The 17,959-nt window shown below is 38.3% G+C and overlaps 1 protein-coding gene across 46 annotated transcripts in view; it reads right to left on the bottom strand.

Annotated features, from left to right (window-relative positions):
* The window catches only part of DTNA (dystrobrevin alpha), a 359,383-nt gene that overhangs the window by 157,080 nt on the left and 184,344 nt on the right, over window positions 1–17,959 (bottom strand). For 5 of the 46 annotated variants that reach the window (XM_070220864.1, XM_070220873.1, XM_070220886.1 and 2 more), the window contains exon 1: window positions 11,754–11,938. The exons of 38 other annotated variants lie outside the window; for them this stretch is intronic. The gene's annotated coding sequence lies outside the window, so the exon portion shown is untranslated. Of the gene's footprint in view, window positions 1–11,753; window positions 11,956–17,959 lie in introns of those variants that run through there. 3 more of the 46 variants (XM_070220867.1, XM_070220871.1, XM_070220899.1) reach the window with 3 other exon arrangements.

Below are 17,959 nucleotides of genomic sequence, written 5' to 3'. Positions count from 1 at the left end.
CTCACGGAGAAGTAGCCATCTGAGACGGGGGTGACATACAGAGGACAGACGTCTAGAGAGAGATTTTCCCACCCATGTCCCCAACCCGCCCTTCCCTAGTAGCAGAGTGGTGGGAGGTCTGCTGGTCTCCTTCCTTGTCCTCTTATTGGAGTAGTTGGCCTGGCCACTTACACAATGACATCATTAGCTAAAACACTCTGAGGTCACAGATAAAGACAAAGGAAGGGCCTAGGTAACTGCTGGTCACCGAGCTTGAGGCCTTACCTAGGCCTCTCTCTTCTGCAGTCTCCTGAATTCCTTTAGTGTCCTCGCGTTTCTGCTTTCTGCAGCCATGGTGTCCTCAAACCTCCTCTGCCTCACGTGTGGCTCATTCCTCATGCACCACCCACAGTGGTATCATTTTCTCCAGGAATCCAGCACAACAGAGCTGTTGTTCTTGCGCTGCCTGTATCAATAATGTGTAAGTACCTTCAATTCTGAATCTGTTGACATTCTGACTTCAGTTAGATTTCAAGTCACCTAATTTTCCATAAAATTCTTTCTGTCACAGAGGATGGCAATCCACCTACCCACAACTAACCCATATTATAAGGAAAAGAGATCAGAACCCAAGTCTGTACCTGACTTGGTTCTGGGGCCTGCTTGAGGTCTGCCTGGATCCACCCACGTGACCTTGAAGACTTACTAATCCATCCCCTTTCTAGCCTCTGGCCTGATTCCCCTTCCTGGCTGCCAACCTCTCACTAGCTCCCTAGGCTCTGCAAATATCAGAGCATTTAATTCCTAGCAAGAAGGCAATGAACAAATTGATGTATTCAAATACCAAGCGTGGAAGGGGATTTGCTTACCCTCATTAGTACCATTAACAGCAGTCATTCTCTGTCAAACGGTCAGCTACGCAGTAGATGTGTATATGGAATATTTCTATGAGGCACATTCTTTGAGGTGAAAACTTCAACTGTGCCAGTCACACTGATTGATAGTATTTGGGTAGAAAGAGGGTTCCTCCAATTTATAACGGGCATGCTCATAAATAAATCTTTACTCAATTTACACAAGAAAAATCAGAGCTACCCTAAAAATCTTACTGTTTCTGAGCTGTGTTGTGTAGAATGACATAAATACCACAGCGTCTTCTAAATCTTACTACACAATAATAATTGCTAACATCTTGAAGAATTCACTATATGTCAGGTACTTTGTAAGCATCTTACAAGTAGTATCTCCTTACATATAATAGACTCTACATGGATTAAGAGAAGGCAGGATGGTATAGTGGTTGATCCCCACTAACTACAGCTCTCTCTCATTAACTGTATGCCCTTGGGGAGATTACTTAACCTCTTTGGCCTTAATTTCTTCATCCGTAAAAATAAAGATGATAAATGATAAAAGTACCTGGCTTATGGGGTTGTTGTGAGGATTAACAGAGATAATAACTACTTACACATAGTCAGTGATTTTCATGTACCAGAAAGTGTTCTCTAAATAAGAATTCATGAATTTAAAATTAAATGAGTTAAACACAAAGCACTCAGAACAGTGTCTGGCACTTAGAAAGCGTTCTATTTCATTACATCTGAGAACTCACAGAACTCTCATGTAATGTGTTCCAGTGCGTCCTCCTGGATGTTGGGTTTCCTGCCATCATCCAACATACTGCAAAGCTTTACACAGTCAGCACGTTGCTCAAATGACTACTGTTCCCTCCTCACCCTCTTTGGCTGGCAGTTACTGCCAAAGTCCTCCCTACAGCCAGGCTACTGCCCATCCCCTTCAGTAATACCCCTGCCCCTTTCAGCTCTTTATTGTCAAGATAATGCTCCACCTCCTCCACCTTTTTTCTGCATTTTCCCAACACTCTTCTCTGACCACAATGATCATAAGACTTTGGAAGAAATCAAAAGTAACTTCTCGAAAAACAGTGGAGATCCTGATGCTGGAAGTAACAGCTTTTATAATCTTCCAACCCATAAACAAACCTGGATAAACTGCCAAGAGAAAAAAAATCCACCTAAATGGGGCAAAAGCAGGAGAATAATAATGTACTCAAATCAGAAATTCAATTAGAAGTCTACTTCCACAATGATAAAGGCAGCTTTTTTGATCGTTGTAAATGAGTTCTAATTATATCTTTTTAAAGTTCCTGTATGTTGGAAAGAAAAAAAAAATCACTATTTGTCAATATCAAAGAATATTAAGATTTTAATGAAAGGGAAAATGTCATAAATATAAAGTTCCGACCTCAGTTGTACTAACTCCCCAAACACTACTGTGATGGGCCACGCACTTCAAGAACATACATGATGCGGTGGCACTTGCTTCCAACACGATGATTTATGTAGCTTGGTCTTATTAAGTAAACTTGCATGTTATCAGATATGCTGTTTCCTTGGCCACAATAATCTCGCTCTACTGCTTCATGCAGTAATTGACAACTTTCAGGAAGGTTGAAAAAAATGTCAGATGTTCTCTACCTGACTTACTATGAAGACAGACAGCTGACAAAACACCTCTCAAATCGACTCCTTTTCAAACTCTTCTTTCACTCCCTTAGCTCGGAACCTCCTCATCCTCGTTCTGGATCGTAGCACTCACTTCTTCACTTATTTCCATCCATCTAGGGTGGCTTCCCTCTAGTCTATTTTCTACACTGCTGCCAGAATGAATTTCCTCATCCAGCTTCTCAGAGAATTTAGGGTAAAGCAGTTTAAATTCCAAAGAAGAGAGGCAAGAAGACTCAGCCCAAGTGGAGACTCGGCAGGGCTGCCTCTGGCCTGACACCCCAGCTTGGCAATTATTGGTTGTGCAGTTTTGTCATGAATAAATAAGAACAATATTTGCTCCACAGGTTGTGGTAAGAATTAAATAAAATAATGCATGAAAAGTGCTTGGCCTAATGCCAAGTGACAGTAGGAGATTATTGTGATCCCAATGATGACATGATGATGATAGTGATGATGATCAGGTCCCTGAACACTTTTTGTGTTCTAACTTAGATGACTAACTTATATTTCATGGCTAACTTAAATTTCTAGAGATTTCTGATTCTCACCCCTCCCTGATTTTTCCGCACTATTCCCTTTCTACAGATCCTCCTTTCTCCAGCATCCTATGTAATGTTCACTATTTTTTTTTTCTTTTTTTGGTGAGGAAGATTGGCTCTGAGCTAACATCCATTGCCAATCTTCTTCTTTTTGCTTGAGGAAGATTGTCGCTGAGCTAACATCTGTGCCAATCTTCCCCTATTTTGTATGTAGGATACCACCACAGCATGGCTTGATGAGTGGTGTGTAGATCTGCACCTGGGATCAGAACCTGTGAACCCTGAGCTGCTGAAGTGGAATGCATGAACTTAACCACTATGCCACTGGACTGGCCCCCTGTGCTCACTGTTTTTAAAGTTTATCCCAGTGCTTCCTTCTCCACGAACTATTTTCTCAGACCTCCTCCAGAATATCTATTCTGTATCACGTGACTACTAAGCATATTCCAAGGAAACTCTGAATCTAGGGCCTCTGGACTGTCATTATCTTTTCTATTTCAAGTACAGAGTTTGACTGTGAAATAATAGAAAATATATCTATTGGTCTCTGCCCCTGGTTCCTGGCACAGAGCTCCTAAAACCCTTGTAATTCCCTAAGTGATAAGAACACTAGGAGCATCTTTTGTTCTCATATTTGGTCTTTGTCCCTGGTTCCTGATACAGAGCTCCTAAATCCTTTGGAATTTTCTAGGTGATATGAGTGTCTTTTGTTTTAATGAGGTTACTCTGGGTGGGCTCCTGGATAGCTTTTGATGTATGCTGGTCACTAGAAAGATCAAGCCATGATTAGAAGCGTGAAACTTCCAGCCCCACCCCCATCCTCCAGGAGGGGGAGAGGAGCTGGAGATTGAGTTAACGATCCATCGTGCCTACATAATGAAGCCTCTGTAAAAATTCCAAAAGTATGGGGTTTGGAGAGCTTCTGGGTTGGCGAACACATCCTTGTGCTGGGAGAGTGGTACATCCCAACTCCACAGGGACAGAAGCGTCCACACTGGGGACCCTTCCAGAGCTCACCCTATGTATCTATCTCTTCATCTGGCTGTTCATCAGTATCCTTTATCATATTCTTTATGATATAATAAACCAGTAAACCTAAATGTTTCCCTGAGTTCTGTGAGCTGTTTTAGCAAAAGATGGAACCTGAGGAGGGGATCATGGGAACCTCTATTTACAGGCAGTCAGACAGAAGTACAGGTGACAACCTGGACTTGTAATTGGCATCTAAGGGGGAATGGGGGCAGTCTGTGAGACTGACCCCCTAACCTGCAGGATCTGACGCTAACTCCAGGCAGTTAGTCAGAGTTGCTTGGTGTGGAAAATCCCCCCATCTGGTGTCAGACGTGTTGTGAGTGCGTCAGTAGCGGGAGAATAAAGGAAATACTGCATTTTTCTTACATGCTGACACATAGAAATTCAACTTAACTGTTTTTTTTTAAATAAAGAAGAAAATGAATGAACTTTAGAATTCTTAAGTGAGCAAGACTACAGAATATTTGAGACCAAGACTTCTCTGGAACATCTTGACCTTACAGTCACCAGCATCAAAGGATCTCCTTGATCAGTATTTTTTTGAATGAAAACTTTGCAAAGAATATTCACCTTCTTGTCCCCTGTCACCCCAATGCATCAGATGCAGAAATGAATCCCCACGTTAAATAAAAGACCCTATCTGCTGTGCTTAATTCCAGAGCTGCCCTGTCCAGTAACATAGCACTACGCACATGCGGCTATTTAAATTTAAATTACTTAGCATCACTAAAATTAGAAATCCAGTTCCTCAGTCACATTAGTCATATTGCAAGCACTCAGCCACATGTGGTTCATAGTTACCGTATCGGACAGCGCAGACAGAGAGCATTTCTAGCACCACAGAAGGTTCTGTTAAACAGCACTGCTCTAGATCTCTGCCCTCTCTGCTACACCTAAATGCTAGGCTACATTCAAGACCAACTATGCTCTGCTCATCCTTATATGAGTGGAAATTTATTCTGAATAAATTTCACACAATAATAATTGGGAAGCATATCCTATTCAAAATATTTTACCATTTTCTATCAAATTCAAGGCAGTCCAGACTTTACCATTTGGCACTTCCTTTCCGTGAAATCATAAAAATGTACCCTCCCTCCCCTATCTGATGTGAGACTTTTTATTTGCAACATCAGTTGTGAAGAGAAACGCATACAGATGAACAAAGGGATTCACAGACTTTCCTTTCTACTCTCTAACATTAGTATTTTAATAACGCCTTGTGCTTGTATACTTCCATTAACTCAGCTAATCTGTAGCAGGACCCGGGTATTCTGACACTTAAGCCAAGACCCTTTTCCCTACAGCATGTTGCCTATACACCTTCTATCCTAAAGAATAAAGAAGCTGAGCAGTTAGGTAAGCATACTGCCATGTGGATGACTTCTTACAGCTTTACAGCTATCAGAGCGAAAATACGAGCTGGCGTGTTTGTTATATTTCTCAGAAGTTTTTTTTCCTTTTCCCCAGAATGACTGCCCTTGTTTACATTTATAAATACCACAACAATGAAAAACCCTGTATATAGGTTTGACTATTTAGTTTGTTAGGATATTTTCCTAGTAGAATTGTTGAGTCCAAGGGCATGTAACTTTTAAAGCCTTTGCTATACATCATCAGGTTGAATCTCTTGCAAAAAAAGTATCAATTTATACTCTCAACAGCAGCGTATGAGTTCATATTTCCCACAGCCTCCCTAAGATTGGGTATTACCTCTCTCTCTTCTTTCTGCTTCTCTCTTTTAAAAACATTTGCTAAAGATTAAAATGTATTTGTTTGTTTAATTTGTAGATATTTTTAAGATAATAGTGAATACAACACCAAAGACACAATCTATGAAAGAAATAATTGATAAGCTGAACGTCATTAAAATTAAAAACTTCTGCTCTGTGAAAGACAACATCAAGAGAATGAGAAAACAAGTCACAGACTGGGAGAAAACATTTGCAAAAGACACATCTGATAAAGGACTGTTATCCAAAATATAGAAAGAACTCTTAAAAATCAACAATAAGGAAACAAAAAACCTGATTAAAATATGGGCCAACGACTTAGACACCTCACCAAAGGAGACAAATAGATGGCAAATAAGCATAGGAAAAGATGTCCACATCATATGCCATCAGGGAAATGCAAATTAAAACAACGAGATATCATGACACATCTATTAGAATGGCCAAAATCTAGAACACGACACATCTATTAGAATGGCCAAAATCTAGAACACTGACATCACCAAAGTGAGATGTGGAACAACAGAAACTCTCATACATTGCTGGTGGAAATGCAAAATGGTACAGCCATTTTGGAAGACAGTTCGGCAGGTTTCTTATAAGACTAAACATACTCTTACCATATGATCCAGCAATCCTTGGTTTTTACTCAAAGGAGTTGAAAACTTGTATCTACACAAAAACCTGCACAAGAATGTTTATAACAGCTTTATTTATATTGCCAAAACTTGGAAGCAACCAAAATGTCTTTCAGTAGGTGAAAAGATAAACTGTGGTATATACAGACAATGGAATATTATTCAGTGCTAAGAAGAAATGAGCTACCAAGCTATGAAAATACATGGAGGACCTTAAATGCATATTACTAAGTAAAGAAGCCAATCTGAAAAGGCTACACAGTGTATGATTCCAACTATATGACATTCTGGAAAAGGCAAAACTATGGAGACAATAAAGAAAATCAGTGGTTTCCAGGAAGTAGAGGGGGAGTGGGGAGATAAATAAGCAGAGAGCAGGGGATTTCTAGGGCAGTGAAAATACTCTGTATGATATTAATATAATGGATATATATCATTGCACATTTGTCCAAACCCATAGAACGCATGACACCAAGAGTGAACTCTACGGTGAACTATGGACCTTGGGTGATTATGATGTGTCAACGTAGGTTCATCCTGGGTAAAAAAATGTACCATTTTAGTGAGCGATGTTGATAATGGGGGAGGCTATGTAGGTGTGGGGGCACGGAATATAAGGGAAATCTCTCTACCTCCTTCTCAATTTAGTTGTAAACCTAAATACTTCCTCCTCAATTTTGTTGTAAACCTAAAACTGCTCTAAAAAATTAAGTTGAAAATAATTAGTGCTGTTCTCTTTTTATTCATTTATGAGACCTCATTTTATACTATGGATACTCATCTTTTCTCTTTTGTATATGTTGCAAATATTGATTCTAGTTTGCTATTTGTTTTTTTTTTTTTTTTGAGGAAGATTAGCCCTGAGCTAACTGCTGCCAATTCTCCTCTTTTTGCTGAGGAAGCCTGGCCCTGAGCTAACATCCGTGCCCAACCTCCTCTACTTTATATGTAGGACGCCTGCCACAGCATGGCTTGCCAAGCGGTGCCATGTCCGCCCCCGGGATCCGAACCGGCGAACCCCGGCCACCGAAGCGGAACATGCGCACTTAACCGCTGCGCCACCAGGCTGGCCCCAATGCTATTTGTTTTTTAATTTTCTTATAGCATTTCCAGAAGCAATCACTTTTTATGTAACCATTCCTTTATAGTTTCTGCCTTTGAAGGCATGTTTTTCTCTCTCAAGTTCTATATTTCTTTCTACTACTTGAATGGATCCACATTTTATTACTGGAATTGCCAGTCCATCTGGCATTTTTTTCATATGAGGGATAGGTAGAGGCAAGTGATTTTTCTGAGTGTAATTATTCCCCAATTAATAGGTTTCAGACATAAAATACTTATTTAAAACAAATTTAAAATGATAATTAAAATACTGAAATGATGTCAATAGTGAACATTTCATACTATGCGTGTCAGGTAGTGGGGAATTATTATAACGATATCTATCATTCTAAAATATATCAAGCCAATATTATCAAGAAAGTGAAACCAATGGATTATCCCTTTTATATACTAAAAATGTAACATTGTTCATTCCTAGCAATAAGTTCACTCTTTTCCTATCAGATACTGGTCTACACATAGTACAATTTTTGATAAGTTTAATTATTATTGATGGGAGCCTCTGTTGCATATTGAACAAAGTCCACATACTTTATAATAAGCTTTGTTAAGAACGTAACAAGCATATCTATTGTTAGTAATTTGTAATTGCTACTAATAGAATTAACTAAATTTGGGAGTAAATATCTGAAAATCATACCACCCATTAGAAATTTCCACTTTCTTTCTATAAACATTGGCCTTTTACTACATACAGAGCCTAGAGCTTTCTAATGAAGTCTACATTATGCTCTGAATTAATCATTATTGTCATCGTCATTATCATGATTGTGGTACCAACACTTTTTTCTTCATTTGAAACATTTAAGAATATTTTTTTTAAAAAGCCCAATTCTTTTCATAAAAAATTACGTGATTGTCAATAATAAAATCCACTTTAACAAAGTCATAGGTTTAAAAATAGCAACTCCTAAAAATGGAATATTTAGCTGATATTGAGTCATCATTCATTGGCTTGATCTTCATCTATTTTAGAAATATTGTCCTGGGTTTCAAAAATTATCATTAATTTTATTGAAGAGGCTATAATAGTCAATATGAATCTTCTTCATCATGACTCTGTTGAATATCTCTCTCCTTAATAGAGGTAAATGTTTGCAGGTAATTAGCTATTTGTCTGAGAGGGTGGGAGCTCTAGAAATTAAAGCTAAAGTGTTAAGAAACACTACCAACCATTCAAAACTAACAATAAAGCATGATTTAAATAAGAGTTGACAAAAATATGATTCAATTAAAACGTCTTGGCAAAATTTCTAATTTAAAGCAAGTACATCAAAAGTCATTTTGTTTCTTAAGAATGTAAGTATCAAAACAACTATAAAAGGAGCCTCCATATAGCCATTATAGAAAACAATGTGGTTTCTAAAAAAACTAAAAATAGAACTACCATATGATCCAGCAATCCCTCTTCTGAGTATATACAATCCCTCTTCTGAGTATATACCCAAAGGAAATTAAATCAGTACCTGGAAGAGATATCTATGCACCCATATTCATCGAAGCATTATTCACATAACCATGATATGGAAACAACTTAAGGGCCCATCAGCAGATGAACAGATAAAGAAATTGTGGTGTATATGTACAATGGACTATTATTCAGCCTCGAAAAAGAAAGAGATCTTGCCATTTGCAACAACATGGATGAAACTGGAAGACATTATAGTAAGAGAAATAAGCCAGACATACAAAGAAAAATATTGCATGATCTCATTTATATATGGATCTAAAAAGGTCGAATATATAGAAGCAGAGAGCAGAACGGTGGCTACCAAGGGTTGGGGGTGAGGGAACAGGGAGATGGTCAAGGGTACAAAGTTGCAGTTACATAGGATGAACAAGTAGAGATCTAATGTACAGCATGATGACTATAGTTAATAATACTGTGTATCGTATACTGGAAATTTACTAAGAGAGTAGATTTCAGGAGCTCTCATCATGCACACACAAATGGTAATTATTTGAGGAGAAGATACGTTAATTAGCTTGACTGCAGTAATCATTTCACTATGTATATGTATAGCAAATCATCATGTTGTACACCTTAAACATACGATTATTTAAAAAATAAAATTTAAAAGAAGCTTTCATCTTATGGACTTCTCAGTTATGATGACCACAGAAATGGACATGTACACAGAGTGTCAGGTGAATAAAGACCACGGAAATTTGGGTCTATATTGATTACACATTCAAAGTCTAATGTCTAAGCCAGCTGATAACTTAGCCCACAACACCAAGCTATGAAGCAAATTCAACTACAAAATTTGTTTTCATTCCAGTTAATAGAAAGGAATGATCTATGCCTTACCATGTACTTGAAACATAGAATAGTGGAATGCTAGCGTTTTTCAGTAATTTCACCTCATCTACGCTACTCCATCTCTCCTCTTTTATAGATAGAGATTTAACCCATTCCAGTACTGATGGGGAAGGAGAAAGCTTGGTTAAGAGATCATTTACACTTTTATCTATCTTTTCTTGTGTCTTCTCTCTGCGTCTCTGTCTCTATCTCCCTCTTGCTCTTTCCCTCCCTCCCTCTTTTATTTTTCCTTTAATAAAAACAGACCACTTTCTACCTCAGATATTGTCAGTATTGAGAATTTCATACTTTAAAATATTTTACCAGGTACCATCTTTCACCAATTCTTGGAAATTTCCTATTCTTAAGTAAGAACAACTTACACCTGTGAAAATGTTTTGTTTTGGAGGACATGCCCATAGCTTGTTCTGTATTCAAAGCAACAAAGGGAGAAACGAAAGAATGAATTCAGATACAAGCCTGGGCATTTATTAAAATGCTTTTGATATTTGTTATCATGGAAATAGTTCCCTTTATTTGCAATCATGGCAAAAAATTGTTTTGAATAATGATTATAACTCCTTGCTCAAATTTGGAAGATGTCTTGATGTATGAAAACTAGAGAGACTAAGAAAATAGCAATGAAAATCACAGAGCACAAATGGATTTAACAACATCTAAGTTTCCCTTTTTGAAGAAAGAGTGGCATATGACCCAACTTGGAATAATTTATTGGCTTTTATCCCAATCAGTGCCAATGCGTGGCAAATAAGTGATTTTAGCTAAGACAGTATTTTTCAAAGACTTTTCTACATACAAACACTCCAGTGAATACCGGACAGTGAATACACTTGAATAACAGTGGGGCTCTGCTACTGTTTAGTTAGGTTTTGTCTCCAAAGCTGCCAAGACAACTTTGTTCTAAGAGGAGAGAAGTTACATAGGTTAGTCCTTAGGTTAAAAATTAAAGGAAATCCTAATGTCTTATGAGAAAGCCAAACATCCAACATCAGTAAAAACCATGAACAAGAAACCAAAATAAGTTATGAATACAGAAATTTTCTTCTTCTTTAACTTGTTCTGTGCATACCAAAGCCTCCCCTTTTGAAGCAAGCTGCCAGGGTGATATATAAACAATGCAGGAGAAGGCGTCTGCGCTCTGGGAATTGATGCCACCCTGAATTGTTTACATTCAGTTCCTACCAGCCTCTGAGCAAAAGAGTTCATTTTATATTAACCCGTTTTGTATTCACTTCTATTTTTAAATCCTCTAAGATACATACAACCACAACGCCTGAAAGAGTAGAATACTAATGGAAACAAAACATGCTGTAAGAATTATAGACAAAACTGAACTATTATTTGGATGAGGCTGGCAGTAATATGATGAAAGAGGAATAAAAGCCCAGATACGATAAATATACTGAATAACATACTGGAGAACTTTTTCTACTGCTTAATTTACTACAAGAGACAAGCAGCTTTGGACCAATGCCACTAATAAGGCGTCCTCTAAGAAAAGTGAACCATTTTCAAAGAAGAAAATTAGGAAACACTTTACTCAGTTTTACGCTGGTCTGAAGATACTAATTACTGCATTCTTTTCACTTCCTTTCTAGTTTTCTCTCTTTTACATGCACAGCACCGCCCCCCCCCCCCAACTACCACAGAACTATACAAATTCACAACATTTTAGACTTTCAAATTAAAAACAGATGAAATTGGAGGTGGAGGTGTTGGGGTGGGGGGACAGGAGAAATCTGTCCTGTGCCCATGTGGGGGTGGGGGTGGGGGGTGACAGTGAAATTCCACCCAGCAAGTTATGCCACTGAAACAGAAGAAGTAAGGAGTTCAGTTTCATAGATTCAATTGTACCTTACCTGGTTTTGTAGTTAAATGCACCAACATGCCTCTAATTCTTCCTCTAAAGTACTATATATGCTGTAAGCTATAGTATTTGACCTTACACATTTCCACAGAAAAAACTCCAAAGTAACCTTTAACTTCAATAAAATGCTGTGTTCATTCTTCCCCTTGTGCTCAACACACAGCAATCTAATACACCTCATCATGTGGTCCGTTACCATGGGAGCAATGAATCCAGCTGCTGAAATACAAAAGACTGACAAAAAGTTGCTTTTTTCCCCTCCACCCACCCTGACAAAGTCAGATTTTTTTTTTCTGTATGACAAGTCTAATTTGAATATGTTTCTGTTGCTGACTCAACTTCATGAACAAGGAAAAAAAAAAAAGAAAAATGAATAACAGAGGTATAAGAATAAAAGGTCTCTGAAAGCATTTAAACCGCCCAATGAAATAACTATATGCATTTTTAAGTTGCCACTAATCCCTTAAAATACTGATCATTACTCACTACTTCTGCCAACCAAATATTTTTAAATGCCAGTTACTAGCTCATTAGGAAATGCAGCAATAATCTCACAGCTCCTTTAAAAATATTTAAAAAATACATTAAACGATTCAGTAAACACAGAAGCTAAAAACACTACATCAGTATATGAAGGGCTAGTCTCAAAATATTTTTCTAGAGCAAACTTTTAATCACAGCTCAGAAGGGGGAGGTAAAAATCTTTATTTTCTTTTCATCAAAACCCTGTGTTTAACCATCACTTAATCAGATTAGATTGCAGCTCTATTTTAAATGATCATAGATTTGCATCTGTGGTGATACAGCCATACTAGAATCAACCCAACTATATTTAGGGGCCTTATGTTAAGAGTAGAGGTCTTGGAGTAGGGACAATATCAACTCTGAACAAACCTGGTCACCCCCAAACTCATGGCTACACAATTAAGACTTCTGGGGTCACCTTCAGTTTATTCCCAGTACTTTAAGGAAGGCTGACAGGAGTTCTGGGTGACCGGGGCTTCACCTCATTTCAGCCGCTCTTTCTCTCTCCCACCAGGGACATCGCTGACAGCTGGTGCTCCCTGTCCTCCAGCCAGCACTGCTTTGTCCCTCAGGTCTTGCATTGCTACCCTGCTGCTACCACAGCCTTGCTTACTTCCCAAATTTAGCTCATATTTCATAATAGTTTGTTTACATCTCTGTCTCTCTCTCTCTTTAGATAAAGACTCTCCTAGAAGGGCAATGCTGTCTAATTCATCTTTCTATAGCAAGTAACCAGCAAAGGACTGGCCATAACGCAGGGCTCAGTGGCTGTTTCTTGAATGGATAAAGCAGGGAATGAAGGCTGTACCTCAGCTCCTCCAGGACTGTGTTCAGAGGACCCCTTGCTGTGGTTAAACCCTCAAGGGGTGCACACAGGCTTTTCCTTAATATTCTGCAAAGGGAGGCAGACAAGAGGGTCTCTTAAGAAGAGCAACCAGGGAGTGGAGTCACCCAGATGTGGGTTTGAAACCCAGCTCTCACCCACACTAGTTTTGTGATCTTGGATAGATCATTTCACCTCTCTAAACCTGGTTTACTCTTCTGTAAAGTTCCTCCTTTAAAGAGTTATGAAAAAGGATGAAATGAGAAAGTCCAAGGAAAGCACCAAGCACTAAGCTTGATCCATACTAAAGGCTCAATCAAGTACTGCTAATATTACTTAGTAATAATGTCTATGACTTTTGAACAAGAGAAACCATGAGAAAGCTCACTGACACCTGACTTTCTCTTGCTGAGAAAACTGTCATTTTCAACCAGACACACATTATCAATCATATGCTTCACAATAGGAGTTTGGGTAATGACAGCATAAATACAGTGACCACATCAGGCAAATACCTAGGGTTGCTTGCTCCCACCTACAAACCATCAGTGGGGGAACGACCAGGCCAAAGGTTATATATACTCCCAATGCAAAAGGGACCTTGGGAAGAGGGTTACACTTGGCAGTCGATTTAAAAAATTTTTAAATATGCAAGAAAAAACACATTAAGCAAAGCAATTCATTTTGATATTCATATTGGATTCTCTAGAAATGGTCTATATGTTATTTATTAGTGATTTTTTTCAAATTAAAATGGATAACGAATTTTCATCATAAAGAGCTTCAGAATAGAAGTTATAGACTCAGATCATATTTTTAACAATTTCCCAGTGTTGGATCAACAGTAGTTCAAAGGTCACTTCGATCTGTTACAAGGGCTGTAAATTGCTCACCAGTACAGACTTTTAACTGTTTTTCTCTACAGTCGTCTAACTCAGGAAATTACCTGACACCAAAGCCAATTGCCTAGGAAAATTAGCATTAAAACCCCTTTGAACATTTGTAGTGCAGAGAAGCAGCCAAGGGTTAAAGAAAACCTGTGGCAGAGAGAAAACTTTCAACACAGGAAGTCGCCAGAAAGAATAAAATAAGTGTTGCACATTGCAAGATCTCTCTATCATTTAAAAAAAATAGTCCTACAACAAATCAGTACCGACTATTAAAATAGCTTTGGCACCACTACAACTCTGGAAAGTTCTTAAGTGTTGTGACTCATGATGACACAGTCCTATAAAGCGCGTAAATGAGGCAGAACAGGGAAAAGGCAAGAAGCACAGACACTGGAAAATCAGCACCCCCCAATCCTCTTCAGGACAGTTGATGAAGGAAAGACTAACAGAACCACAATTTGAATAATTCATACTATTCTCATACGTGGCTGGCTGAATAGAGACTCTTTCACCGCCTGCATTCATTTCTTTGGCAGTCTTTACTTCGTGCCTTTTTTCTCCTACAGATTGGTTATGTATCTAATTGACCTTCTTTTTGTAAATTTAAGAGCCTATCATTTATCTAGTTAATGTAGACTGCTAAGAGAGCATTTAATATGAGTAGCAAACATCCTTTGTCTGATGGTAAAGTGTCTTGTTTGTTTCTCTCTCTTAAGCATTTGGAATATGATGCCAGTCTATTTGGTTTCACAAAGTTTTAAATCCCCCTTTGCACATGTTAAGATTAACTTCTCGCTCAGTGTGAACAAAATTTGTAACATAATCTTTGCTGGTGTGACCCACTTAATTTCCTAAGAAGAATCCAGCCACCTAGGGAGAAAAAGTTTTTGCAACATAATGCTTCAGAACGTGTCCCGGGAAGTCTGTTTGTTAAGTCCTGGTCCCACAGTGACGGAAGGGAGCTCACTAGGTTATTTGCTTCACTGCTCGCTCGTTAGATGTGAGGGCACCTAATTCCCCACAAACTCAAGGTAACAACATGAGCTCAGAGGTCATGAGCTTGAATTAAGCAGCCTGGTTACAAAAAAACTGGCTGCTAATGTTAACGAAATTAAAACAAGACAAAACAATTTGAACCTCTGCAAAGGCAACTTTTCAGGTCCCATTATAAAATTGTTATTTTATAATACCACAAGGTGCTTTATTGTTAGGGTACTGGTTTCAATCAAATAAGAAAACTTGTTAACAGCAACAAAAAAAGATTGTGATCTATTGAACAATTTCTGCAAGCACATAGTTTCTCGGGCCGCTTTGAGCAGCTGACCTAAAAAATATTAATCGGATTAGTATCTATTCTATTCATGAAAATTTCTTATGAGGGAACAAGGCCCTTGCAAGCCATCTCAATTTATATAAGTCAACATCAAGATATTCTATTTTACCCTTAAGATATTTTCAAAACATGCCCTCGTCTTTTGAATTGTATTAACGGTGCTATAAATAATACCTGTTTTTAAATAGCGCTGTGAAATTGAAGGCTACATACCCTACAGATAACTTACTGTGAACCTTGAATCATTTTGCCCTCCTAACTTATGGAAATTTATTCCTGAATTTCTGCTTTTGTATTTCTCATCTCTTTCAAATTCATAATTATACAGTTATATTCTGGATTTTTCCTTAGCCAAAAATAGACTCGGTTTTTAAACTTAATATTTAAAAGTTACGCTGCTTATCCATTTTCTTACTAAAAGGTAATATCACATGTCCCACGTAGAAAAGACAAAAAATACAGAAAGATACGTGAAATAACATTAAAAGCACAGATAATTCAACTATCTAAAATAACCAATATTGACATTTGAATTCCTTTCTTTAATTTATGTATTAAAAATCCTAGATAATTCCAAATATTGCTTTCTTCTGCTTAACGAAAGACATATAAAATAAGCACACTCTGGTATTGTATATTCTTTGAAAGTGCTTTTTTTTTTTTTTTTTAAAGATTTTATTATTTCCTTTTTCTCCCCAACGCCCCCGGGTACATAGTTGTATATTCTTCGTTGTGGATTCTTCTAGTTGTGGTATGTGGCATGCTGCCTCAGCGTGGTTTGATGAGCAGTGCCATGTCCACGCCCAGGATTCGAACCAACGAAACACTGGGCCGCCTGGAGCGGAGCGCGCGAACTTAACCACTCGGCTACGGGGCCAGCCCCTGAAAGAGTTTTTTAATAGTTGCATAAAATTCTACCATTTGGATATATCAGAATTTATCTAGCCATCCATTATTGTTAAACGTATATTTAGTCTTTTCCAGGTTTCTTATTATAAGCAATATACTTTGTATATAAATTCTTGGTTACATCTTGGGTTATTTCCTTAGAATAGATTCCTGTGGGGGAGGAAGGATTATTGAGTTTAGGTTAGAAAATCTAAGCTCAGAATTTTAGAATATGCAGGATGCACACCTATAATTTAGTATAATACTTGATTTTATTAATGAGGAAACTGGGGCTCCATTATGTGAGATAACTGGCTCAAAGTCCTGCCATGAACCCTTCTAGCACCAGAACAGAAACTGGGGTTCTTTGCGAGTCCTCTTGGCTTTTTGTAAATTCACCATGCTGACTCTAAAGGGCTATTCGTCTCTGATGCTCCCTCCCAATTCCGTTTGGTATCGTCTGTGAAACTCCACGAATGTGCTCTAGAGTCCAAGGCAGGAATGGGAGTTACCTGGAGATGGGCGATGCTGGTTTTTTTGTCAGGATCAATCCACATGGCAGAATCTCTAAAGCTACCTTCCACTGATAGCAAATCAGAATGGATACTGAGAAGAAGCAAATATTCTCCCAGAAAAAAATCTGCACCGAGGAGGACATAATGGAAAAAGGTTCCAAGAGAATTGAGAGGTCAGTTAGTGAGCTCAAACTGATGGAAAACTAGGCAGAGGTCCTTGGTGGGCTCTGAGTTCTATGGCCTTGCATTCTGTCAGGAGAGCAGAGCTGTGTGAACTGAGTGGCAGACTGGTAACTCACAGGGAAAGGGGAACAAGTCTCTATCTGGTCACCCTCTGTGACAATTCCATGCCCTGTAAACCCGGGTGTGTTTGCAAAGCCATGATGATGTCTCCATTTGACAGGATACATTCTTTCTCAGCTACAGCAAAAAGGGAAGGATATTTCTGAAAACCAAGTCTACCTGTGAAGTCAAGGAAACAGGCAGATTCCTGAGACTTTGCTCTTGAAAGAATTCATTTTCTTAGTCTGAATACACAGTACACAGAGATTATTGTCTCTTGGTCTCTTTCATGTGGCTTATTCTAAAGTGAGATGACATTCTAATTCAATAAATTTTAATTAAGTGCCTTCTAAAAGCACATATTGTACTAGATGTAGGCAAAGAAATATAAATGGCCTGCAACCTAGATGGGGAGATAAGACTATGGATGAAGAAAGCATAGCTGTAGATATAATATATGAGAAAAAATATAATTAACAACTTTTGAGTAGACAGATAATTTAATTAGGTCATTTTAAGCAGAACATGTAGGGAGAAAAAAATCACCCGTTCAGTGCGCCCTGAGCTTGGAAAGCACTTGTTCTTGGAATATTAGGTATGTTTTCCCCGATTCTTTTACTTTGTCTTCAGGGACTTGGAGTGTATCAGCAAAGTGTACATTCTAAAGCTCTGTGGAGGGGTGCCTGGCATGCCCTAGGAGCATATTCAGTGACCAAGATTAGCTAGAGGAAGGACAGGAGTTACTGAGCTTCTCCCTTCCTTTGTAATGTGCCCCGGGGAAAGGACAAGGAATGAAGCGATTGGTGGAGAGGTGAGGCGGAGAGGATGAACAGTAACTGTCTATCAAGTAATATGTGTATATATATATATATCATAGGTAATGAGATGGAGAGATTAGGAAGCAAATGCAATGTCATTGTACCCTGTAAAGCACTCAGTAAA

The sequence above is a fragment of the Equus caballus genome, chromosome 8, assembly GCF_041296265.1.
Source record: "Equus caballus isolate H_3958 breed thoroughbred chromosome 8, TB-T2T, whole genome shotgun sequence".
NCBI classification, from domain to species: Eukaryota; Metazoa; Chordata; class Mammalia; order Perissodactyla; family Equidae; genus Equus; species Equus caballus.
Note: the sequence above shows the minus strand (reverse complement) of the source record. Positions and strands in the feature narration are given on the sequence as shown.